Source organism: Lepus europaeus, chromosome 3 (assembly GCF_033115175.1).
Source record: "Lepus europaeus isolate LE1 chromosome 3, mLepTim1.pri, whole genome shotgun sequence".
Lineage (NCBI taxonomy): Eukaryota > Metazoa > Chordata > Mammalia > Lagomorpha > Leporidae > Lepus > Lepus europaeus.
The window spans coordinates 56,665,366-56,691,460 of NC_084829.1; the positions used below are offsets into that span (position 1 = coordinate 56,665,366).

General features: G+C 40.0%; 1 protein-coding gene across 1 annotated transcript in view; it reads right to left on the minus strand.

Moving 5' to 3' along the window:
* The window catches only part of COL21A1 (collagen type XXI alpha 1 chain), a 172,134-nt gene extending 158,735 nt beyond the window's left edge, over positions 1–13,399 (minus strand). The window contains exon 1 of the mRNA XM_062186299.1: positions 13,284–13,399. The gene's annotated coding sequence lies outside the window, so the exon portion shown is untranslated. The remainder of the gene's footprint in view (positions 1–13,283) is intronic.
* Positions 13,400–26,095: the final 12,696 nt, after the last annotated feature.

Here is a 26,095-nt window from a genome sequence, read left to right on the forward strand (position 1 = left end):
CCATTGCCATTTAGACAGCTTGCATCTCTTATAAGTGGATTCGTTGCAGTCATTCCCTTGGGTAAAACAGGTTTGCCTTACTTAAGAACTGCAACACTAAAACAATCAAAGAAAACAGGAAAATTTTCCTCTGTAGCTAACTTTATCATAAATGCTTACCTTTGGTGAAAAAGTTAAAAGCATGTACACATTATTCTTTTAAGTCACTATTATTCAAATCAAACTTGAAAATTTGAAACTAAAATTGCTTCTCTAATCTTACTGAGGCTGTTTTAGGCCCACAGCTCAAAAATGTGACAAGTTATTGGAAGGGATATTTGGAATTCAACTCAGCAATCACATCCAAAATGGTGTAGAAACATTTTAAATGCGCAAACGTATTGAATTACTCATAGAGCCTTTAATAATATTAGGTTTGGCCAAAAAATGCCCAATGTGAAATTACGTTATCCAGCTAAAAATTAAAAATTAAAAATATTTAGAACCACAGTTAGGAAAACATAGACGCACAAATGGTTCTAACTTCTACATAAGTAATTGACTATTCATTTATTTAATTACAATGAATCAGAGATTAAAAAATCACTTTTTTCCAGTGTTTTGAGATAAAAGATTAAAATAATTGATTCCAATTTTCCCAGTGCCACCATATTTCCTTCTGTTTACCCAGAGTCAATTCAATTCAGTTTGAAAGGTTTTTTTGTTTTGTTTTGTTTTGTTTCTGGTTTAATAAACTACATGCCTAGTCTAAATACTGTGTAGAAACTTACATACATTATAAACATAGACCTCACCACAGTTTAGATTCAACCATAGACTCCATTTATAAACCTTCACAATGAGGTGAGAGTTCGGTGCAGTGGTTAACATGCTACTTGGGACATCCACATGCCATATCAGAGGGCCTGATTCAAGTACCAGCTCTCCTAATGCACACTCTTGAAGGCAGCAGATTATGACCTCAAATACTTAGGTCCCTTCCCAAGTCTCCAACCTAAACTGAGTCCTGGGGTCATGGCTTTGGCCTGGCCTGGCCTGGCCTGGCTGGCCCCAGCTATTTCTCTCTCTCTCTCTCTCTCTCTCTCTCTCTTTCAAATAATGAAAGTAAATAATTTTTTTAAAAATAATCACACAAGTGGATGTGGAAGCAATCAGTAACCTCTGGAAAGTGCTCTACTATAAGCAGCAATTGATGAAGAATGTAGCTTTGTGGTATGACAACCAACAATGACATCAATGACATCAAGACCATCTATGGGGAAACTGGCTAAGACAGTAATTCTTTGAGGACAGAGACATGTCATGTATTGCTACATCCCTAACACCTAGTCTAATCTATGGAAAGAGCAGAGTGAATGAATTAAAGCACACACTTTATACAAATCAAATGCACCAAAGTCTGGGTTTTTTTTTTTTTTTTTTTTTTTTTTTTTTACAGGCAGAGTTAGACAGTGAGAGAGAGAGAGACAGAGAGAAAGGTCTTCCTTCTGTTGGTTCACCCCCAGATGGCCGCCATGGCTGGCGCGCTACGCCAATCCAAAGCCAGGAGCCAGGTGCTTCTTCCTGGTCTCCCATGCGGGTACAGGGCCCAAGCACTTGGGCCATCCTCCACTGCCTTCCCAGGCCACAGCAGAGAGCTGGACTGGAAGAGGAGCAACCAGGACAGAACTGGCGCCCCAAATGGGACTAGAACCCACAGTGCCGGCACCACAGGTGGGGGATTAGCCTAGTGAGCCGCGGCACCAGACAAAGTCTGGGTTCTAACAGCATGTAAGCACCTGGCCTAGGTGGCAATGGATGCTGATTCCCAACGGTGCATCTGAAAGAAAAGATTGTCTTCTAATTTTCAAAAAGGTGTGATATGGGTTATCTATGAGGTACTTTAAAATTTTTCATGGCTATACAGAAGTAAAAAATAAATTAGGGACAGCTATTTGGCTTAATAATCAGACACCAGCTAAGATGCCCATGTTCCATATCGGAGTGCTGAGCTTCCACACTCAGCTCTGGCTCCTGATTCCTGCTTCCTACCAATGTAGACCCTAGGAGACACAGGTGATGACTTGAGTAACTGAGTCCCTGCCACCTCCATGGGAGACGTGGATTGAGTTACCAAGCCCTGGCTTTGGCTCCAGTCCAGCCCCAGCTATTGTGGGCATTAGTGGAGGGAACCAACACACAGGAGTGTCTTTTCTCTCCCTCACAGCTTCTCAAATAAAAAATAAAAATTTTTGTACAAATAATTTTTAAATTTATGCTTAGGTTTTTTTGTAATACACATTTTTTTCATGAACCTTTTGAAGACCTGTCATATACATGAATATTTTTTAAGTTAAAGAAACTCTTTTATTTATTTATTTTTAATTTATTTATATAAAGAATACAGATTTCATGTATTTCATATATGCAATTTTAAACACACAATGATACTTCCCACCCCCTTCCTCTTTCCTTTTTTTCCTTTTGATTTTTGCAATAACATACTTCTAATTTACTTTATGGTCACAGCTTTTAATTTTCCACAAGGTGGATAATGGCTACAACCTTGATTTGCGTCTGCTGCATGACCTATATGAAATAAAGAATATTCTCATCTAAAGGGGCAGCAAGCTTTCCAAAAGACATGTATCCAAATGTAAGTGTGAAAAAGCTTAGAAGCAAGAATATGAATATTTACAATAACTTATTCAACTTTATTTGACTACTTTTTATCTGCCAGGTGTTATGCTAAAAGGAATTATATGTATTGTCTTATTTAACCCTCCTGAGGACACTACAAAAAAGGTCCTGTGATTCCCCTACTTGACAGCTGGCCAATTAAGCTTTAAAAAGTCAAATATTATAAACAAGCTCACACAGGTGATGTCAGGATCATATCTACACAACACCCATGATCTTAGCTATTATCTTCTATGGACTCAATGAATTCTAGTATTTTACATCCTTTTGGCATTCACAAGAAGTAATAATTATTTTCTGCTTTTAAAGAAATTGCTTCATTTTAACCAAATTTTGATGTCTCTAATTAGTGTGTCTAGTATTTAAAAGTACATCTGGAATAATCAGTACTTCATGAATTGAAGAACATGAATTACCCTCTTTTATTTCATTTGTATGAGATTCAAAATATGATTCCAGATGTTTCCATCTATAAAGCATGGAACTGTGTATTCATTTTTAAATTACAAAAGTAGTACATAACTATTCTTAAGAAAAAAATAGAGAAAAAGAAAAACAGGGAAGAATATTTCCAATCTTACCACCCAAACACAACAGTTAATGTTTTGGGAAACATGTAACTTAGAGCTAAAAAATATAATTTGATTACTCATAGAAACATGATTTTCCTCAAAGAACCCATAAGTCAGAATCAGGATTTTTTTTTCTCCAAGTGTTGAAAAGACCAATGAAAAATTTTATATAACTCCCACAAGGAGGCCAAACCATAATATTTTTAAGCATTATGAGAAAAGATCCAGGCCTCCTGGCTGCTCTACTTCCACTCCAGCTCCCTCCTGATGGCCTAGGAAGGCAGTGGAGGATGGCCCAAGTGCTGGGGCGCCTGCACACATGTGGGAGACCTGGAGGAGGCTCCTGGATCCTGGCTTCAGATCAGCCCAGCTCCAACTGTTGTGGCCATTTGGGGGGTGAACCAGCAGATGAAGGTCCTCTTTCTCTCCCTCTCTCTCTGTATGTAACTCTGCCTCTTAAATAAATAAAATAAATATTTTTTAAAAGGAAAAGATCAATTTAGTTATTCATAATTCATTGTAACATCCATCATCTGGGATTATTCAAGAAATGTGTTGCTCTGCTTTCACTGTGTTTTCTCAAAAATGCAGGTGTTATCAATGTGATAATAGAAAGTTATTGCGTCTTTTAAGAGATGGCCAGGTCTTGAGAGCCCCTTCCTCATGGACGGGATTCAGACCCTAACAACAGAGACTTCGTGCAGCTCAATGTTGCTTGTCCTTCCACCTCCTGTCAAGTGAGCACAAAACATTCCTCCCCTGTGGAGGATCCAGCACTAAGTAAGGCAACATCTGGGCATCTTGGAGGCAGATAACAGCCCTCACCAGACAACTGAACATGGGGCACCTTGATCTCGGACTTCCCAGCTCCCTGAATGGTAAGAAAACAAATTTCTGTTTTTCATAGGTTACCGCCTCAGGTACCTTGTCAGGGCAGCACAAAATGGACTAAGACCTGTCACTAGCATTTTTAGAACTAAATGAGTTCTGCATTTCTCAGTAGACTAACTTCTGAAAGGATACATTACTCCACATCAACTGTACACAGATGCTCTAAGATGCAGTTCTTAACATCTTCCATGATGGTCTCTAACGGTGTTTTTAACAAAGAAAAAAGCATGCAAACAGTGACATGCAAGAAGATTTGACAATCATACCTGTGTAGCTCCCCCTTACTGCAGGCTTACATAAGCTACCAGCTTCTCAATAAGCTGGTGCCAGGCTGGGATGAGAAACCATTTCCAGATAAAAGGCATTCTTGGAAACAATGTTAGTGTCTACTTACTGAGTACTTATAAATAGAGTTGTCTGTTGATTGAGTACATATAAATACTATTATCCAAATGGTATCATAGATATATGATTTACATTATAGGTATCTACTTGCACACACTCACATGTTTGCTCCCACTAAAGATACAAGAGCTTGAATTGGGCTCCACGTGCCTCCAATTCCCATTAAGGACTCTGCATGTTACCCTTTTCAGGCCTACTCCCTCATCATTCGGGACCCAAGCAGGAACCCTGCCTCTACCACTTTCATGAACACAATTACCATGTTGCTACAAACAGAAATGGGCACACCCCAAACTCTTATGTTGAAGCTCTACCTTGCAAGGTGATAGTATTTGGAGGTGAGGCTTTGGGGAAGTCATTAGCTCACACAGGTAGAGCCCTCCGTATGGCTTAATCAGAAGAGATAGGAGACAGCTTGCTTCCTCTCTCTGCTATGTGAGGACCCAGTAGAATGATGGCTGTCTACAACCCAAGAAGAGAGCCCTCACCAGAAACCGAGCCAGCCAGAACCTTGGACCTGTACTTTCCAGTATTATGAGAAATAAATTCATGTTGTTTGAGCCACCAGGTAATGGTATTTTGTCTTAGCAGCCCCAGCTGAGACATGTCATCCCTGCTCCACAGTACATATCTGCTTTGTCTCAATGTTTCTTTTTTCAAATGTCTACCCAAAGCTGCTAGCTAACAAGTGATTTGAACAGAGAGAGAAAAATAAAGGGGCTATAAAACGGCTGAAAGGCAAACTGACAAAGAGACAGCGTAAACTTTCCACAGGGAAGTAGAGTTGCCTTCATTCTTAGCACACTGAGTATTTATCCTCTGCATGATGCTTTGCTCTTTCTCCACTAACTGCCAAGATATTACTTCAAATCACAAGGAATATTTTGTAAAGAATGCAATGTGGGCCGGCGCCGTGGCTCAACAGGCTAATCCTCCGCCTTGCGGCGCCGGCACACCGGGTTCTAGTCCCGGTCGGGGCACCGATCCTGTCCCGGTTGCCCCTCTTCCAGGCCAGCCCTCTGCTGTGGCCAGGGAGTGCAGTGGAGGATGGCCCAAGTGCTTGGGCCCTGCACCCCATGGGAGACCAGGAGAAGCACCTGGCTCCTGCCATCGGATCAGCGCGGTGCGCCGGCCGCAGCGCGCCTACCGCGGCGGCCATTGGAGGGTGAACCAACGGCAAAAGGAAGACCTTTCTCTCTGTCTCTCTCTCACTGTCCACTCTGCCTGTCAAAAATTAAAAAAAAAAAAAAAAAAAGAATGCAATGTGGTGTGTCGTCAAATGAGAATTAAAAACAGTTTGCGAAGAAGTGAAACATGCTATGCTTGCTGTTGATTTTCTTAAATTGAAATTAAAACCATTTTTGCCTTATACATTTTGTTCACTCAAGATGTTTGTAAAATATTATTTTTACATAATAAATTGTAGAGTGTTTTCCATTTAAAAATGAAAACTGCCAATTGGCTATAAATAGATTCACTAAACTGAATTTAGCAGCTATTTTGTCTGAATTCCCTTTCCCTAGGACAGCTAGGCACTTGGAAGGTATTTCATAGCTATTTGATGAATGGCAGAACACTTAAAAGGAATGTACCTCTCTGTCTTATCTCCAATATTCTATCATCTTCTGGGCACTGCTAGAAAACATGTGCCTAGACACACCCTATGGGTGGAGTCAAACACTTTCTAATCATATACATACATATACAGCAATCGCTAATATTTTTAAGTACATATTTCAGTATCATCTCAATCTTTGAATCAGTGATTTCATAGACTGAAAGTGACCATAAAAATATAATATATATTATTTGAATGTTAGTTTTTATTTGTCGCTTGCACAGAAAAAAAAAGATTAAATTTCAAACAAAATGGTTAGAAGGGCAAACTTTCTATAAAGCTGAAACTCCCCTAGAACTTTTTACTTTGCATATTAAAAAGGAACTTTCTTGGTGCTTAAGTTTTTCTTCTTGACACCAATAACTATACAAACAACCAATTAATGGGTAACACAACACTGTAGTCATAGCTAAATTGACCTAGAGCAAAACAAGACAAGTTAAACAAAAAGCACCAAATCAAACACAAGCAACTGGCAGGATTCCCAGAAGATCACCAAACATGGACTTGAGAAAACTGTCAATGTTTCCTGAAAATTTAAAAGGTATCTCTGAGTGTTTCATTAGTAAAAAGCAAGATGCCAAATAAACAACAAAGAGAAAAATGCCAAATTGAATCCTTTGGAAAAAAAAAAAAAGCATGTATAATGAAAAAAATGATCCTTTGCAAAATTGCTAGCTATAGATTTATTTCCTTGGCACTATAAACATAATGCTTTCATTGCTTTTTAATTGAGGAAATCTTTTAAGTAAATATCCTTGAAATCAAAACAGGCATAACTAGAGCATTCCAACAGTACTCCATAACAGGGATTATGTGCCTCTTTGACAACATTAGATGATTTTTTTTTTTTCAGAAGGCAAGACAGTTGGATGAAAACCATACTGAGTAGAACATAAGCAACCTAACATATTATCCAATGCCACCATGAACTGTTCATGAACCCTTGGCTAAAATGATTTCCCCATACCTCTGTTTCCTCATTTATATTAGACTAATATCCCATTAAGCATTCATTCTAAAAATTCTATCAGTATACAAGAATTCCATAGTTATAGTTAATGTGCAGACATGTAGACAGGGCATGTCTTTACAAAGGATGTGATTATTCTTTTCCACAATAAATTCTAAGTATTATAAACCAGAACCAACTGAAAAACTATTCTCAGAGAAGCAGTCAAATGGGAAAGCAGTGGGTTAAAGCAGTGATTCTCAAGCTATACTGTCTGGCCAGCAATAGCAACATCTACAGGAATTTTTCAAAAATGTTGTTCAAAATATTTACTGTTATCTGAGAAACATGAAATAGTTCACCTATTTGAAACCAATTCTCCCACCACTTTAAACAGAAAAACCATGAAATGAACACACAAGGGGGAATCTCCCAATGAAAAATGCACATTATGAAAACACTATGGGGGCCAGCACTATGGCATAGCAGGTAAAGATGCCTCCTGCCATGCCAGCACCCCATATGGGTGCCGGTTCATGTCCCAGCTGCTCCAGTTCTGATCCAGCTCTCTGCTATGGCCTGGGGAAGCAGTAGAAGATGGCCCAAGTCCTTGGGCTCTAACTTGTGTGGAAGACCTGGAAGAAACTCCAGGCTCCTGGCTTCGAATGGCACAGCTCCCTCTGTTGTGGCCATCTAGGAAGTGAACCAGTGGATAGAACTAACTAACTCACTCTCTCTCTCTCTCTCTTCCTCTCTCTCTCTCTTTCTTTCTCTCTCTCTCTCTCTCTCTCTCTCTCTCTCTCTGCATCTGCCTCTCCATAACTCTGCCTTTCAAATGAATAAATAAATCTTTAAAAAAATATGCATGCATTTCAAAACTTTTGGTACCAAAATAGACATTTTAATTCCACCTCTCCACAAACTTTCTGAAGTGTTCCAAATATATATTAAGAACCTAAAGCCGGCACCGCGGCTCACTAGGCTAATCCTCCGCCTTGCGGCACCGGCACACCGGGTTCTAGTCCCGGTCGGGGCACCTATCCTGTCCCAGTTGCCCCTCTTCCAGGCCAGCTCTCTGCTGTGGCCAGGGAGTGCAGTGGAGGATGGCCCAAGTCCTTGGGCCCTGCACCCCATGGGAGACCAGGAGAAGCACCGGGCTCCTGCCATCGGATCAGCGCGGTGCGCCGGCCGCAGCGCGCCTACCGCGGCGGCCATTGGAGGGTGAACCAACTGCAAAAGGAAGACCTTTCTCTCTGTCTCTCTCTCTCTGTCCACTCTGCCTGTCTAAAAAAATTAAAAAACAAAAAAGAACCTAAAATACCTTTTGCTTCTTAGGATCCCAGCTTCAGAGGTAAAAATTAAAAAGAGAGTTTCAAAAGAGTACTCCCGCTTAAACCATTCACTAATGTCCAAAGTAAAACAAGAGCAGCCTCTTACTTCAGATATGCAATGAGCCAGGTATGGTTCTTAGAACTTTAAATATATTAACTTATATACTCCTAACAACCTGAATGTGATAAGTACTACACGGGGACTTCCAAAAATTCAGGAGAAATGCAATTAAAAGTTAAGTTTATTTTGATTCAAAAAAGATTCACATGCATTCATAATATTTCCATAATATACATTTTCCATGAGATTTTTGAAGAGAGCTTATGTTTCTTCACCTTTACTAATGAGGAAATAAAATCAAAAAGAGATTATGTAACTTGTCCAAGTTCAAACAACTAGTAAGTGGAAGGGCCAGGGTGCAGGGCTTGGCACTCTGGCTGCAGGGCCTGTCTTTAAGCATGAGTCTATGAAGACAGTGAGGTTATTTGGCCTCCCTGATCAGTTTTCTTCCTGTGAGACTAGACCACCTGCCAGAAATAAACATGTCAGCTTTGTTTCTCACAAGAATGATAATGGGTTAAGCTAAAGAATTACTATTGCATACTGAGAAATAGTATCCAAAGATAGTAAATATGAAATAAAACCATGGGTCCATTTCCTGTGATGCTCTTTACTCACAAGGGCTTCAAGACTGACCTAGAACAAAACCATGCACTGTGGATAGAGCCCTGGAAATGAACCCAAATGAATGCCAGGTAATTCTGCTCAAAATCTTTCTAAGTGAGCCTGGTTATGTAAACCAAGAGCAATTAAGCTAACTTCAATTTCTACTTCAGACCTTTTGCCTGGGAGAGGAAAACATAAAGTCAAAAAGGAACATTGCAATATTGATCATTCCTAATTGATCACTCATTGCAAGCAATGCTGTCGCATATGTTCTGAATTGCGGCAAATACCTACTCTCATAGCTCTTTTAGCTAAACTACCCAGAGAGGGTTGGCACTGTGTCATAGAAGGTTAAGCCTCTGCTTGCAGGCATCCCATATGGGTGCCAGTTTGAGTCCCTAGGGCTCCACTTCCCATCCAGCTCCCTGTTAACACCCCTGGGAAAGCAGCAGAAGATGGCCCAAGTGCTTGGGCCCCTGCACCTACATGGGAGACCCGGAAGAAGCTTCTGGCTCCTGGCTTTGGCCTGGCCCCACCCTGGCTGTTGTGGCCATTTGGGGAGTGAACCAGTGAATGGAAGATCTCTCTATCTCTGTCTCTCTCTCTCACCTTCTATCTCTGCCTCTCAAATAAATCTCTAAAACATTATCCAGAGCTCACAATTTGATTAGAGTCTGAGTCTGCTTCCACATGCCTTTATTTTTGGCATCAAGAGATGTGTCTCTGATCTTCCGTTTTGATTGCCATAGCTATTTCTTATTCCATAGTAGGACAAATAGAAAACCCTATGTATAGTAAGCTATAATTATATTTAGTTTAATAACATTAATTTTTAATTTTGTTCAACTTAATAACTTTAAATTTTAAGTTTTAAAGTATCCTAACGAAAATCTGATTTTCTGAACTGAAGGGTTACTAAGATGTTCATATTCTAGACCTTGCCCTATGTGTAGTCTTCCAGAAGTCATAGAAGATTGGTAGTAGACAGGTTATAACCTCTTGTACTCTAAGAGGGAAGATGAGTCATTTAAATGCATCCAAGTTAGAAATCTAATATCCACACATCACTCAAATTAAAGAGACTTGAAACTAATTTCAAAGCTCAAAATCACTTGGTATCTTTTCTTGGAATTCATAACATAAATATTTCTCATTAGAATTATTTGGTCCCAGAGGATTATACAGCTCAGTTCCAATAAAATAATGGGAAAGGAATTGATTGATTGTGTGTTCATATGCACATGCATGTGTGGTCAGAAGCATTTTCTAATTACTGCAGTTCAGGAAGAAAAGCACTCTCAATTACCTCATCTACACTTTTTGCCAGTTTAGGCTTGCCCTGGCTCTGGTCCTCATTTTGCCTTCTCTTGGATTCTCTTAAACAAGCCTTAATGTAACAGGATAAGATTTCATATTTTCTACCAAGAGCCTAGGAAATACCAGATAGTACTTCTAAATTAATTCTATTGACCATGACACTGGGCCACTTTCAGATACTCTCTCATAATCTGAATTTTATTTTATAAAGAATATTATTCTGAAAAGCTAGGTTTTAAGCCTATTTAAATATAGATGACAAGAGATTAGATATTGTACCACAAGGTGAAGTCCTTTACCACAGTGACTAAGAAAGATGAGGCTATTGATTTAAACCTAACCTAAAAATGTTTCTAGCAAGTTCCATCTAAAATTTGCAATAAAATTATGAAGGTAACTTGAAGATGTCTTTACGTTCACCTGTTGGTAAAAAGCAAAAACAGGGTGAGTGTTTGGCCTAGAGAGTAAATGGATGCCCACTTCCCATACCGAAGTGGCTGGGTTTAATGTGCAGCTTCAATTCCTAATTCCAATCACCCAGTAAAGCAGATCCTGGGAGGCAGCAGTGAGGGATTATGTGATTGAGTTCCAGCCACCTATGCGGGAGCCAGTCCAATCCAGGCTATTGTAGACATTTGGGAAGTGAACCCAGTGGATGGCCATGCTCTCTCTCTCTGTCTCCCTCTTTCTCTGTCAAGGAGGGGGAGGGCTGGGTAGAAAAATGAATAAATTCTAAGGGTATAGCTGGCATATAAATATATAATCTGACAATATATTAATATATTTTCATTTTGAGATATTTGGGGGTTTTTGGTTTCTTATATGTGTGTATATGCATTTTGTATTTTGGACTAACAAATATTTAATTTTGTATGGTAGACTTTTCAGAAGCATTACTCATTAACTGTGATAACAATGAGAGAATGCTGAGATTAGCATTGTACTCCTACAGTTCCCATTGTACAGATGAAGAAAATGTAGTTCAGAGAAGTCAGGCAACTACGTGCAAGAACACAGAGAACTAGAACAGGCCTTAAACCACATCTGCCTGAGACGATAGCCCCTATTCCTAAAGAATGTTTTCCCTAGTTTTCTGAACCCAAGCTTAGCACCTGTACCATAACAAGTTTATATACTTTCAACACAAATTGGCACAGAAAATCACAGCTTGGAAAATGAATATTCCCTGTACAGAAAGTCTTGGTACAGTTAGCACTGTCTTCACTACAGCACACATGTGGTGAGACTGGAGTTACGCCTACTCTAGATTTCCTTATCCAACTTCAAATTTTCTAATCCATTTAAGCCCATTTGCAAAGTCATTCTATTTCTGTACTAATGGCTTAGGAACAGCTGGAAGTTTTTTAGCCAAAATTTTGAAATCTTGTATCTCTATTAAAACAAAAACCAAAGGACCCACTTCAGCAATCTAGAAACCTGTAACAATGAATTCCCTTTCACTTGGGAGAGTTGGTATTGAATGCCTGAAACCTCCAGTTGCCTTGAGGAAAAAAAATATTGTATATGAGTCCTGTCATCTATACCAATGACAACCATGATCCAGGATTATCTCATCAGGGTCCAAAGATATATGTTATTACAGCTCGAAGGCTCATGTATATTTCTTCCTTGGCTTCATTTCAACTCTCAAAAAAGGGAGAAAAAAAATTCCTCCACTCTCCTAAAGCAAGTAGGCAAATTCTAATACGCAAAAATCAGTCAAAATGATGGTTAAGTCTCTACCCTGTATAGGACCCTCCAAAGTCCAGAGTATGTTTTTTAATATGGTCAAATCCCTCTTGATGAATACCTGAGAGTTTCTGAAAAGAGGTCTGTTTCTTCCTCCCTTGGTGTGCATGTGCCCCTCTTCCTAACTTCCCACACACAACCTCCTACCCTCCACAGTGGAATATTGCAGGTGTCCGTCCTTACCTTAACTGGAGACCCAACCCAACAGTTCTCAAATTTGAGCAAACACCAGCATCACCTGGAGGGAGCATGAAAACACAGACTGCTGGGTTCCACCTTCAGTAAGTCCAGTGTGGAGCCAGGGCCCTGGACTCTGCATTTCGAAAAACTCCCTGGTGCTGGGGCTGTGGCTGCTGGCTACAGACCACAGAGAATCACTCCTGTAATTCACTAGTGCTTCAACTTACCTGCACGTGGTAATCACTTGAGTACAGTGTTTTTTTTTTTTTCCCATGCTAACGTCCAAAGTCACACCCCCAGGTACTATTATTAGTCTGGGGTGCCGCTCAAGCCCTAAACGTTTTAAGGCCCTGGAAGAGACCACTGTAGGGCCACCTGATCTTTAAATTTGCCTCAAGATCGATTTTAGGTATAAACCTGTGTTCTATACTGCAAAGCATTATATTGTGCACGATAAATACATACAATATTATCTGTCAATTTTTAAATATATACATATTTTTTTTTTCAAGTATAAGAACTTTTGGTCTACGTCACACAGCCCGACCCCCTGCCCTGGGCGCTCAGCGTCACGCTCCACAACACGCCACGTGTGGACGCGGGAATCACTTTCAGGAAGATGAAAGCAGAGGAGAGCGGTCTTGAGGGAGTAATTCTTTGCGCATTATTCGTTGTCAGAGGCCAAACCCTTCGAGGCAGAAATCTGCTCCCACAGAACCTCCCAAGATTCATTAACATCAAGTAACTGCAAGACAAACCGTGACATCTCAGCCTGCAGCCTGGGCGCCGAATCCAACCTCCTTGGCGCCAAGAAGAAACTTCACAACACCTAGAAGGTCAAACTGCACCCCCCCGAGAGCCAACCCCGAAACCCCCTCTAGGTCATTCCGCGGGGAGTGGGCAGAAGCCTGTGGCGCCTTACCTGGTGTGGCGTCCAGGCTCCGGGATGCCGTTGCGCCTGGCGCGCAGGGGTGTCCCAGGCAGTGACAAGCCCAACCCCGGCCAAACCTGGGCTGCAGGCGGGTGGAAGCCCGCCGCCCAGAGCCCGGCTAGCCTGCCGCGTCCAGTGCACTGCGCCTCGGCTCCTAAACGCTCTCAGCCCCCTGGAGGCGGAGCCCGGGAGATAAGGTTCGCGCTCCCCACCCGCCCCCTTTGCGGGGGCGAAGGCCAGAGGGTGGGTTTTGGATCTGGATCTGGATCTGGATGAGAGAGCAGCTCGTGTAACTCTGGTGGAAACACGCTCAGTGGAAATCCGGCTGGGACCAGAAAATGCGTGCCTGGGGACTGAAAACTAAGGCGAAGAAGGACTTGCGAAAAGGACAAGGGAACCGCGGGAGGGAGGCTAAGGATTACCGGGAAAGCAGGAAAGGGAAAGGCAGCTCGAAGGTGTCGAGGGCAAGCACGGAATAGGTAAACCCCTGGTGGCATTGCTTGCACCAACCAAAGGGGGCCCCTCCTTCTTCTTGGCCAATGAGACCGGCCTCGTTCCTGGGGGCACCAAGATCAGTGGCCACAGACTGATGCACCGTGCTCACGACCTAGTTGCCCGAAAACCCAAGGGAAATTCACCTTCCAATAGGCAGGCAGTTTACCTTTGAGGATGTGGGAGTTACAGGAAGCCTGGGAATAAGTATGACGATGAGGGGTGTTTTAAGCTGCCCTTCTCTGGGTCCATTTTTCACATAGAAGTCTGAGACTCCTTTACTATGTAAGTGCCTTAAATTCCAGTAGCTTTTTTCTGGCCCCTGGCTGGCTCTCATGCATCAGTCTCCCCCTTCTCACTCTGCACCCCCACACAAACGTAGGGGCTGCTTGCCCTTTCTTGTATATACCAGCGTGCTCTCCTGCCTCCAAAGCCTGCCTCTCTTCATTCAGATGCCTACTCAATTGTCACTGTGAGTCCTTCCTGTGAGCCCTATCCAAACGGGTTCCCACACAACTATTTCCTTCCATAGCCCCACTTTGTTTTCAACAGCTTGCTTATTGCTATCTGAAATGTGTTTGCTGCTCTTGTGTTTCATAACCAACTCAAGGTAAGACCTAAGAGGGCAGAAAATGGGGGCTCTTATTTCAAGCTTAACCTTCTGTATCTAAAACAATACCTAGAAAATATAAGATGCTCAATAAAAACTGGCTGAGTGACAGTGTGAATTATATTATCACCACAGGAAAAACTTCTAAAAAATTCCTTCCTTCAAATAACTGAATTTCGCTGAAATCTGCCCAGATATAAACATCATAGAGACTTTCCTGTATTTCCTCATTCATTGATTCGTGTTAGATTCTGTCATTATGTAAATATGATAGGAGCAAGTTGCTTTGCATTTGGCAATAGATTTTTAGTAGGACACCAAAAGCACCAGCAATTAAAGAAAGAAGGCAGTTAAACTTCACCAAAAGTTAAAATGCTTTTGCTTCAAAGTGAGAACAGCAGCCCACAGACTTGGGAGAAAATATTTACAAATCTACCTTCAATAATATTTTTATATTTAGAATGTACAAAGGGATCTCAAAAAGTGCACTGATGAGCTAATTGTGGCACAACAGCTTGAAATGCCATTTCCCTCACTGGCATCACACACTGAAGTACCAGATCAAGTTTTGGCTTTTTTGTGCTTCTAATCCAGCTTCTTCCTATTGCTCCCGGGAAGGTAGCAAAAGATGGCCTAAAGTACTTGGGGCCTGGCCACTCAGGTGACACCAGGATGGAGTTCCTGGTTCCTGGTTTCAACCTGGCTCAGATCTGGCTGCTGTGTGGTCATTTGAGGAGTGAACCAGTGGGTAGAAGATCTTTCTCGTTCTCTGTCACTCTGCATTTCAAATAAATAAATAAATAAAATTTGTCTTTTTAAAAAGTTTATGAAAAAATGGAATAAAAGCACACATTTTCTAAAAACTTTCTGAAGCCCTCTCATATAAATCATTCTGCAACTCAACAATAAAATGACAACCCAACTGACATTGGAAAAATGACTTAAAACCACACAGTATATGAAAGGCTATTCAATATCAATAACTTAGGGAAAGGCAAACCAAAACCACCAGCAGATTTTCATAGCCACAAGGGTAGAGTTCACAATAAACTAATGTGTATTTTCTGAGCAAACAGAAGAGAAGAGCTCAGAGCCTCTAATCATAAAGTAATGACAACTAGAGAGAAGTGTTAATTACCTTGATTTGATCAGTAGACATTCTACACACGTACTGAGATGTTACACTATACCCCATAAATGTATAATCATTGCTAATCAGAAATTTTTCAAAAAATACAAATGGAGATGCTAACTAATGTGACTTTATCTTTACCTGTTAAATACATGTATCACATTGTACCCTGTAAGTATTTGCAATTAAAATGATAAATTTAAAAAGACAATAAATGTTAGCAAGAGTATATAGAAATTGGGAGACTCATATATTACTAGTGGGATTATAAAAGTAGTTCAGTCACTTTGGAAAACTGTTTGGCCATTCCCTAAAATATTAAACAGAGCTATCAAATTGCTTGGCAATTCCCTTTCTTTTTTTTTTTTTTTCCATTTCTAAGTATAGTACATAGCTGAGACAAATGAAGATATTTGTCCACACAAACACTTTGATATGAATATACGTAGCAGCATTATTCATAATAGCCACAGATAGTGACAACCCAATGTCCCTCAGCTGATTAATGGATAAGTGAAGTGTGACATATCCATACAGAGGAATACTTTTCTGTCATTAAAAGGAATAACATACAACATGTTAAACACAAATGGAACTTGAAATGTTAAGTGAAAAATTTATGATTCTGTCAATATAAAATGTCTACAACAGGCAAATTCATGGAGCCATAAAGTAGATTAGTGGTCGCCAGGCATTAGGGGAAGGGGAACTGGGATGGAGTTTGCTTTGTGGAAGATTAAAATGTTCTGGAATAAGATAATGGTGATGGCTACACAATTTTGAATATATTAAAAACTACTGGTCTGTTCATTTAAAACAGCAAGTTTTATGGCATGTGAATTATATTTCCATTTCAAGACATACGATTGCACTCTTTAAGATGGTAAATTTTGGGGCCAGCATTGTGGTATAGAGGGTTAAGACACCACCAGCGACTTTGGCATCCTATATGGGCAATGGTTCATGGCCTAATTGCTTCACTTTTGATCCAGCTCCCTGCTAACATGCCTAGGAAAGAAGCCGAGGATAACCCAAGTGCTTGGGTCCCTGCACCCATGTGGGAGACCTGGAAGAAGCTCCTAGCTCCTGGCTTTGGCCTGGCCCAGCCCCAGCTGTTGTAACCATTTGGGAAGTAAACCAGCAGAAGGAAGATCTCCTCTCTCTGAAACCCTTTCAAATAAATAAATAAAAATCTAAAACAAAAAATAAAATGGCAAATTTCATGCTGAATTTTATATCAATGCACTTTTTAAAAAAAAGATCTATTTATTTTATTTGAAAGGCAGTGCCAGGAAGGAGAGATAGAGAGATCAGTCTTCCAACTACAATTTCACGCCCCAAATGCCTGCAACAGCCAGAGCAGGCAAGGCTGAAGACAGGAGTCCAGAACTCCATCCGGGTCTCCCAGGAGGGTTGTGAGATCCAAGGACCTGGAACATCATCTGCTGCTGCTGCTTGGGCACATTAACAGGAAACTGTATCTGAAGAGTGAAGTAGACAGAACGCGAATTGGCACTCCAATATGGCATATGGGCAACCCAAGCGGCAGCATAGCCTGCTGTGTTGTAATGCCCACTCTACATCTGAATTTTAAAGCCATGGTTTGTATATTTTAAATGGGTGAAGTTTATGATATATTAATTATGCCAATAAATATGTTACAAAAATAAAGAGACATAAAATGCACTGGCTTAAATTAAGAACATTCCTTTAAATTCTGTCATGGCTCTCAGGAGAATTCCAGTCCAAGGGGAATTCAGAATGTTTTTAAAATATGCCTGACACAATCATTGCTTGATTTCATCATTCTCATCCCCAAAATATTCCATGTAGACATATGAGGGTACTTCAGAGGAATTAAAAGATGTTCATTTTGGTACAAAAATTTTTTGAAATTCATATATAGCTTTTGCATAATATGCACGATCCCTAAATACGTACTTACATATTCACAGTATCTTTTTTTTTTTTTTTGAAAGGCGGAGTGGGCAGTGAGAGAGAGACAGAGAGAAAGGTCTTCCTTTGCTGTTGGTTCACCCTCCAATGGCCGCCACGGCCAGCGCGCTGCGGCCCACAGTATCTTTTGAGGCAACTGCTCCAATTATAAAATATAGCTATAAATTATCTGGATAACTACTGTGAAGAGATTTTGTAGGTGTAATCAGGTCCAAAATTAATTAGCTTTAAGATAGGGAGACTATATTGATTGGTGAGGTCCTATCACTTGAGCCCTTTAAAAACAGAGACTTTTCCTCACAGAAGAGAAGTGAGACAGGTTCAGGCTAGACTTGAAGAAAGCAATTCACCATGTTGTGAATTGTCCCTGGAAGCCACATGCCAAGGAACTGTGGGCACCCGCTAGATCTGAGAACGGTACCAGGTTGACAGCTAGACAGAAAACAAAGACCTCCACTGTACAACCACAGGGAAGTGAATTCTGTCAAGATCAGTGAGCTTAGAAGATGAACCTACAATGAGAAGTTCAGCTCTAGCCAACACCTTGATTTCAGCCCAGCAAGAACCAGAATCTAGCAACATCATGCCCAGATTTCTAACCTACAGAAAGTGTGATGTAAATCATTTGTGATGTCTTCAAATGTTGTTTGTGGTAATTTGTGATGCAATAATAGCAGACTAATGGTGACATAAACTCAGATAGTCTAACAAGGTCTAAATTTTCAGAGTAATTTATTTTTGTAGACCATGTTGGTTTGATGCCATTAACATTATTTATTATATCCATATAATATTTGCATCCAAATGTTTAAATTTTTGTGTTAGGAAAAATATGCTTACCAAGTAAAATTTCCCAATGTTTTGAAATACAATAACAATGGTATGTACAAATCTGTAATTTTACCCCTTACTCCCCAATAACAGAGATCTTAGTCATATACCAAAAATTTGAACAGATAAAAGGATCCCTTTATTTCCTTTAAAGTCTTTTGTCATGTATCTGTCCCATCCAAACTCAGGCTATACATATAGAAAGAGCTGTGTTATAAAAACATGGCTATAATTAATATACTGCTTTCTTATAAGTGCCTTCTGTCCTGACTCTTTAGAGCTCCATTTCTCCACTCGAGGTACTAATTCTTCTTCAGAAGAAGGATAACCCTAGATTACTGCTATCTTGTTACATTTTACATCTCAAATTTGCAATGAAAGCATAATCTACCATAGTGAAGCTAAGTCCAACATAGCTCTAACTAAATAAAAGCCAGGGCCATTGAGGCTAATGATATATATAGAGAGATATACATTACCATTGATATTCTCATTTTGTAGATACATAATTCTCAATTGACATATATATTCTCATTCCCACAAGAACAAAAAAAGTTTGTTAAATATATGAACAAATCTAATGAGACAAGATGAGGGGAAAATAACATCAGTGCAAATATACTGAATAAATTCTTGAATAGAGCTAGGAACAAAATGAACCCTGTCCTCGCTCATAAAGATTCTAGCCTTGGAATGAGAATTTGGCCTAGCAATTAGGATTCTTATGTCCCTTATTAGAGTGCCTGGATTTGATTCCCGGCTTCAGCCACTGACTCCAATTTCCTGCTAATACAGAACTAGGGAGGCAACAGGTGATAGCTAAAATAACTGGGTTCCTGCCACCCATGTTGGAGACTTGGATTTGAAATGCTGGTTCCTGGTTTCAGCCCCAGCCCAGCCCTGGCTGTAGCAGACATTTGAAGAGTGGACCAAAGGATGGAAATGCTTAATCATCCTCTCTCTCTTGCTCACTGTCACTCTCTCTTATGCATTTTCTCTCTTGCCTCTCTTTCTCTCAGCCTCTCCAATAATTAAATATAGATTTTTAAAAGATTCTGGTGTAGTGGATGAAATCTAATTTGGGGCATAAATAGCTAAAAATCACCTCCAAAATAACGATCATGCACAAAAATTTACTCTTTCTAGATTTTCAGGAACATTCACCCTTAGCAGATCTTATTACATTCTCTTTCCTCTAGCAATCCTAATTAAATGAACCATAACAAAAACTTAAATCAAGGGCATGTGTGGAGACGAAAATCACAGGCAGCTTCTGCCAGAAGGCAAACTTATTTCTTTCCCTTCTTGATAATTTTTACGTAAGATTTTTTTATTTATTTGAAAGGCAGAGAAACAGAGAGAGAAGGGGGAAGGGGGAGAGAGAGAGAGAGATAGAGTGAGAGAGAGAGCCTGAGAGAGCTAGAGAGAGAGAGAGGGGTGGAGGGAGAAAGAGAAAGAAGAAAGAATCTTCCATCCACAGTTCACTTCCCAAGTGGCTGCATCGGCCCAAGGAGTCAGGAGGTTCCTCCAGGTGTCCCATGTGGGTGCAGGGGCCCGAGCACTTGGGCCATCTTTGGCTGCTTTCCCAGGCACATAGACAGGGAACTGGATCCAGAGTAGAGCAATTGGGACTTGAATCGGCACCCATTTGGACCACAGCTCTGATCCCCCCTTGACACTTTTGATCATACTAACCTTATCATTGGCAGAGAACTTCCCTTTTCTATTTAGTTAAGGCTCCAGAGTATCAATCTTTGAGGCATCTTTTTTGCAGTCACAGTATCTCCAGAAAGACCCTATTTTTTGTCTTTCATTGCTTTCAGAATGAGCTTCAGCTGAAGTTTGTCAATTTCTTCTAGGATCCCACTAAAATCTACAAGATGTAGGCCAAGAAACTTCAGTATCTTCACATTTTCCTTCTGCGTCTCTGAAAGATTCAAATGTCCTGAGTCCCAAGTTACTACAGGCTACAGCTTAACAAGCTTTTCCCTTATTGCATAATAATGATGGCCAGCTTCCCAGACCTGGATGGAGGCACATTTTGCATGGTGAGCTCTGTAACTTGCAATACCCTACAGCTAGGCTTGATTTCTAAGTCAGTTAGGGCTCTTCTGGTTGCAAGCACAGAAATTTCTCCTGCCTTTGCAGAAAATAAATCCTTTAGAAACATGTAAGTAGCTTACTGCCAGGCTGGAGAATTAACTTTAGACAAAGAGGAACCAGGAGTAGCTGCAGATATCAGGTAGCAAGAACTAGTCACATCTTACAAGGACACCAGCACTGGTATAAATAAGCTTCCATCTTCTTTCACTCATAGATTAATAGAATAAGGACAATAACAGAAGTTGGACCAAAGATACCTGCTGATCTCATACAATGAGTAGAGTAATCTATGAATGGAAAGACATGTGGCTTACTTACACCATTGCTGGTGTCCCTCTAAGATGCTGAGTAGTTCTTGCTACCTGGTCTCTGTAGCTTTGCCTGTTTCCTCTTTTTTTATAAAATTAGTTTCAGAAAGGACAGGGACTCTAATTTTTGTGCCCTGCTACACTGGAGAAGAAAAAAATCTTCAAAGACAATCAGGATGTGGTTACCATAAAAAGGGGGAATGAATGATGAGTGGAAAAACAAAACTGGGACTACAATGGGAAGGAAGATGTGCCATGCCCTTAGGACTTCTTTAGAACCAACTACAGGAGCCACTTCCTTCTCCATCTGATACCTACCTCCTTAAATTGTACATACCTCCAGTTTGTTGGGTAAATCAGAATGCTTCATAAACCAAAAAAGATATGACCTATAATAACCCGTGTTAGAAATAAATAGAAACAACTCAGATGCTCATTGTTGAAATACAAACATTGGACTGCCTCTTCCAGAAGCATCCCAGCCTAGCAGCCCATGATCATTCAGCACAATTCCAGTGGTCTTTGGTTGTGTTTCCCATGAAAGCATCATAGGGTCACTCAACCTGCAGAGGGCACTCTCCATACCTAACAGCTTAGATATGCACAAGTGACCCTAATTGGGTCAATTATAATGCAATCTCACTGGGACTTCCAAAAAGAAGGAGAAGGAGCATGTTTGTTGCTCTTTCTTAGACTGTAAACCACAGAGAGCCAACAGAGAAGAGCAGAATTGTAGAAAGAGAGAAAATAATCTACTGACATCATTTGTGTATTTATATCCAGCCTTTACTGAAATTAGGCCCATTTGTGAAATTTTCCCTTTTGTGAGTCAATAAATCTCTATAATTAAAGTAAGCTAATTTGGGTTTCTGTTGCTCTCAACCTGATGTAAAGTGAACATCTAAAGGTAATTCAGAAGCTAAAAGACTCTTAAGAAAAAAAAAAAGTCATAAGAAGTCCTTTTCTGTGCTAAATCCTGCAAAAATGTCTAGTTTTATATGCCAGATATGATTAACAGAGCTTGGAATCAATGATGAATATTTTAATAAGCTTGCTTAAAATGTAAAATTTCAAAGAAATCTGACAGTTTCTAACTTGGTTAAATGACAAACAGCACTTATTTCTGCAGGCGTGTTCTTAGATCCAGATGTGAGACCCCAAATTGGCAGGTAAAGATGAACGAGTCTCACAAATACACTGGAGTGCAGTCAGGGAGTACTTAGAGATATTTATTCCATGTCATGATTTCCCTTTTCCTCAATCTCAGAATCCCGAGATGTTTGGCCAAAAGAACACTGAGTGAAATCATCTTCCCCGGGTTTGGGTCACATTTCTTATACTTTTTTTCTTAGGGCTAAATGGCAAATTTAATGTTCTTCACATTTAAACAACAACATAAAAATGAGAAATTACCTTTTATTTCTTCCTATAGAAACTTCCAGTGGTCAGCATTGTGGCGTAGACCTGGATTGAGTTCTAGGTTCCTGGCTTCAGCTTGGCTCAGCCTGGGCTATGAGGGGCATTTGATGGGGAAACCAACAAATATGAGATCTCTCTCTCTCTCTCTCTCTCCCCCCAAACCCCTGAAAATACATATATATATATTTTTAACTTGGAAAATAGAGTCCTATCAACAAGGATTCTACATTTTTTCTACATTCTTTATAGGAATGGTTAGTAATAGGTTAGTATAAATCAAGAAAAGTCAAATTTCTATTAACTTTGAAGTTAGTATATGTATATGTAACAAAAAAGTTTACAAGTTCAATGGAATGGATATGTGTACATAAAAATATGAAATACTTAAAGATACTTAAAGTATATATTTTTCTAAAAACTATAACAATCCAAGTCCCTTAATTTTCCTTAAAGATCATATTTTCATTAACTTTTCTTAAAGATTGTATTTTCATTGCTCCAGTCACTTCCTTAGAAATCCACAGTTAGAAATCTTCAAGTTTTGTATAGGTCCCTAAATAATAATTCATGCAGAAAATTAGTGACAACCACTTGGAAAAGTCTTCCTACACTATGCCACTTGCTTTCAAGAAAGAAAAAAGGGGCTGGCACTGTGGTATAGCAGGTAAAGTCGCCGCCTGAAGTGCCAGCATCCCATAAGGGCGCCAGTTCAAGTCCCGGCTGCTCCATTTCCTATCCAGCTCTCTGCTATGGCCTGGGAAAGCACTGGAAAATGGCCCACGTTTTTGGGCCCCGACATCCACATGGGAGACCTGGAAGAAGCTCCTGGCTCCTGACTTCAGATAGGTGCAGTTCCGGCCATTGCAGCCATTTGGGAAGTAAACCAGCAGATGGAAGACCTCTCTCTCTCTGTGCCTCTCCTTTCTCTGTGTAACTCTGAATTTCAAATAAATAAATAAATCTTTTTTTAAAATCCTATACTGTTTGTTTTCGCAATTCATGTTAATAAACCCTAGATTTTTTTTCTATAACATTAAATAATTTATTATACAACTTGTACATTTTTCCCAGGTAATGACTCAGTATTCATTCTCTTAAATTTTAATTCTGTTTAATTCCAAATACTATTCTTATCGAGGTCATTTTGACCAGATTTAAGAGATACTTTATTAAGTATCATATGAATAATTAGCATGATTGATGAAAGGATGTCTGGGGTCTCTTTACAGCTGTATGGGGTTAGTCAAATCATAATTATAATCATACATTACAAGCTGTGTATTTTTCTTCCTGTCTTCTGTAAATCATGGCTAATTAAAATAAGCAGAGTTCTAAATTACTATGTGCATAGATGTTGTCTCAGTCTAACTGCAGAGAGCCTTCTGAAGTTAATCTTTTCTTACTAATATGCATGCCTCTTTATCAGATGCTCTCTCTATAACTCATCTTTATAAATTAGGCCACCTGCCTGCATTACGTCCTGTTGTAAGGAACAGGGAGAGAAATATCTCCCTCTTGCTCTGCCAAGATTTTTTCCCCTGGCTACAAACATACTTAGGAAGCTTCATGTAGCGGTGGAGGGTGGGCGGAGATGAATGCCTTGGCTGGCTGCATGCCACACCACCAAAGATGCCAAATTATTAAAACAGAGCAGTCCCTCAGCTTCTGTAGCAGTCATGGCTAGAATCTGTGTACAAGGAAGATGCAACTTCACCTTCAGCCCTTCCAAAACTTGGAGTGATAAAACTCTTAAGCCTGGATTCCAGAAAGCCGCAATGTACCTGTTAAACAAGATTCAAAGGGGTCCCAGCTCCATCCCTTACCACCACTTGGTCTGAGAAGAGAGTACTACAAGGGATGAACTAATAGGCTCCTTACAAACGTCAACTGCAGCTACTCTAGAATGTCCTCCTGGCTCAGCAAAAAGACAGACTCCCGCCCTTGGTTCTGTTAGGGATTACTAAAATCTAAGAATGTGTGATAATACTTCCAGAGTCACCCTACAAATTATTCAGATTTTTTCCTATGGAGAAGTTAAGTGGCTCTTTAGCAATTTTAGCAGAGACTTTAGGTTCTATATAAGGGAATACAGTCGATCTTCTAAGTGATAACTGTCTATGATCAGGCTAAAATTATTAAAGCCAATTCAATAGTCTCATCACATTTCTCAGCCCCAGCTAATCTCACTGTGCAAGTCTTTAGGCATCTGAAGAATTTAATCAGAAGAGGATCTTATATGGGTTTCAGATTTGGCCTGTTTATCTCTGATGCGTATAGGAATAGAAACAGACACAATAACATACTCCTAAATAACACAGCATTTTCCTTTCAAATCCTAAGAGAATGTAACTTATTTCCAGGATTTTCTAGGTGAAAATCCGTTTTGTGTCAGTTTCTTACTTAAAAATATATTTTCCTACATATGGAAACTTTGCTAAGCAAGTATTCAAAATCAGGACCACTGCATAATTTTGTGCATTGTGAGAATTAAAGCTTCACTTCCTTTGCAACTTGGGCCCTACAAGATGGCTCCCACAAAGAAGGGTTGTGAGAAAAAGGGCCATTTTGACATTAATGAAGTGGTGACTGAAAGTACACCATCAATATTCACAAGCTCATCCATGAAGTGGGTTTCAAGAAGCGTGCCCCTTGGGCACTCCAAAAGATCCAGGAGTTTGCCATGAAAGAGATGGGGACTCCAAATGTGCACACAGATACCAGGCTCAGCAAAGCTGACTGGGCCAAAGAAAAAGGAACATCCCATACCACATCCACACAAGATTATCCAGAAAACACAACAAGGGTGAAGCCAAGCAAGCTCTACACTTCAGTTGCCTATCTACCTGTCACTGTAGCAGGATTCATGTACCAAGGCAAGACACCAAGGCCTCTTAACAGGAAGTAGTCTTTTGTTATGCCAGCATTAGGCCCAAGCGGAATTTCTAGTTCAAAATTCTGAGCCTGGAACAAAAAAGGGTTTTCCCTTATGTATGATTTTAGTCTCTCTGTCTCCCTTAAATGGTTACCTGCATACATTTGATTGGATATTTTAATGGCGGCCATAAGACTGATACAATACTGCGCATGGCAACATAGTTACTGAAGATGTTTTTTGGTTTTTGTACACACTTACTGAGCCTAAGCTGTGTGGCAAAGGTTAACATCATTTCTTACTAACAAACAGAACCTGAAATGGTTACGTATAAACAGAGAGGAACTACAGCTGAAGCATTCATGGGCAAACAGATAACAACCACATTTAATCCCCAGGACAGATGCCTCCCTTTTTCTTCTAACCTTGGGCAGACCTCTACCACAACTTTAATCACGTCAGCTACAAACAAGTTTAATTAAAATACAGGCCTCTGCCACATCACCACTTTCAAAAATCTACAGTCAGTCGGTGTGGAGGAGAACTAACTGCTGTTTAACCCTGTGAAACTGATAAGGAAGGAGGAGGAAGAAGAAGAGGAAGAGGGCAGGAGGAAGAGGAGGAAGAAGAGCTTCAAAGAGGAGATTCAACACTGTATCCAATATAATATAAATGAGTTTCACATTAAGGAGGGTAAAATCTAGACTTAACATTTTTCTATTCTCCCACTCCTTCAATCAAATAACATTAAAAGTTACTAAGCCTTTTTCAAGGGCAGGACTACACCCTTTTAGGGACACACATGTGGATGAGACTAATCATGTTTCACTGTTCAGGTGGCAAATATATTTATCAGTTGAAGGAGAAGTCACTGTGAGTAGATCCAGGTAGAATTTATGTAAAATCAATCATTTGAGATAAAATGCATATAGTCAGGCAAAAGAACCCTAATCTCCTATTTACACAGGATCAGATAGACTCTGATGAATCTTTTCTTCCCCCATTATAGAGAGAGACATTTCCCCCATTAAACATCCTGGTTTACAATGACTGGGGAGTAAGCAAGCTCTAGGAAGTTAC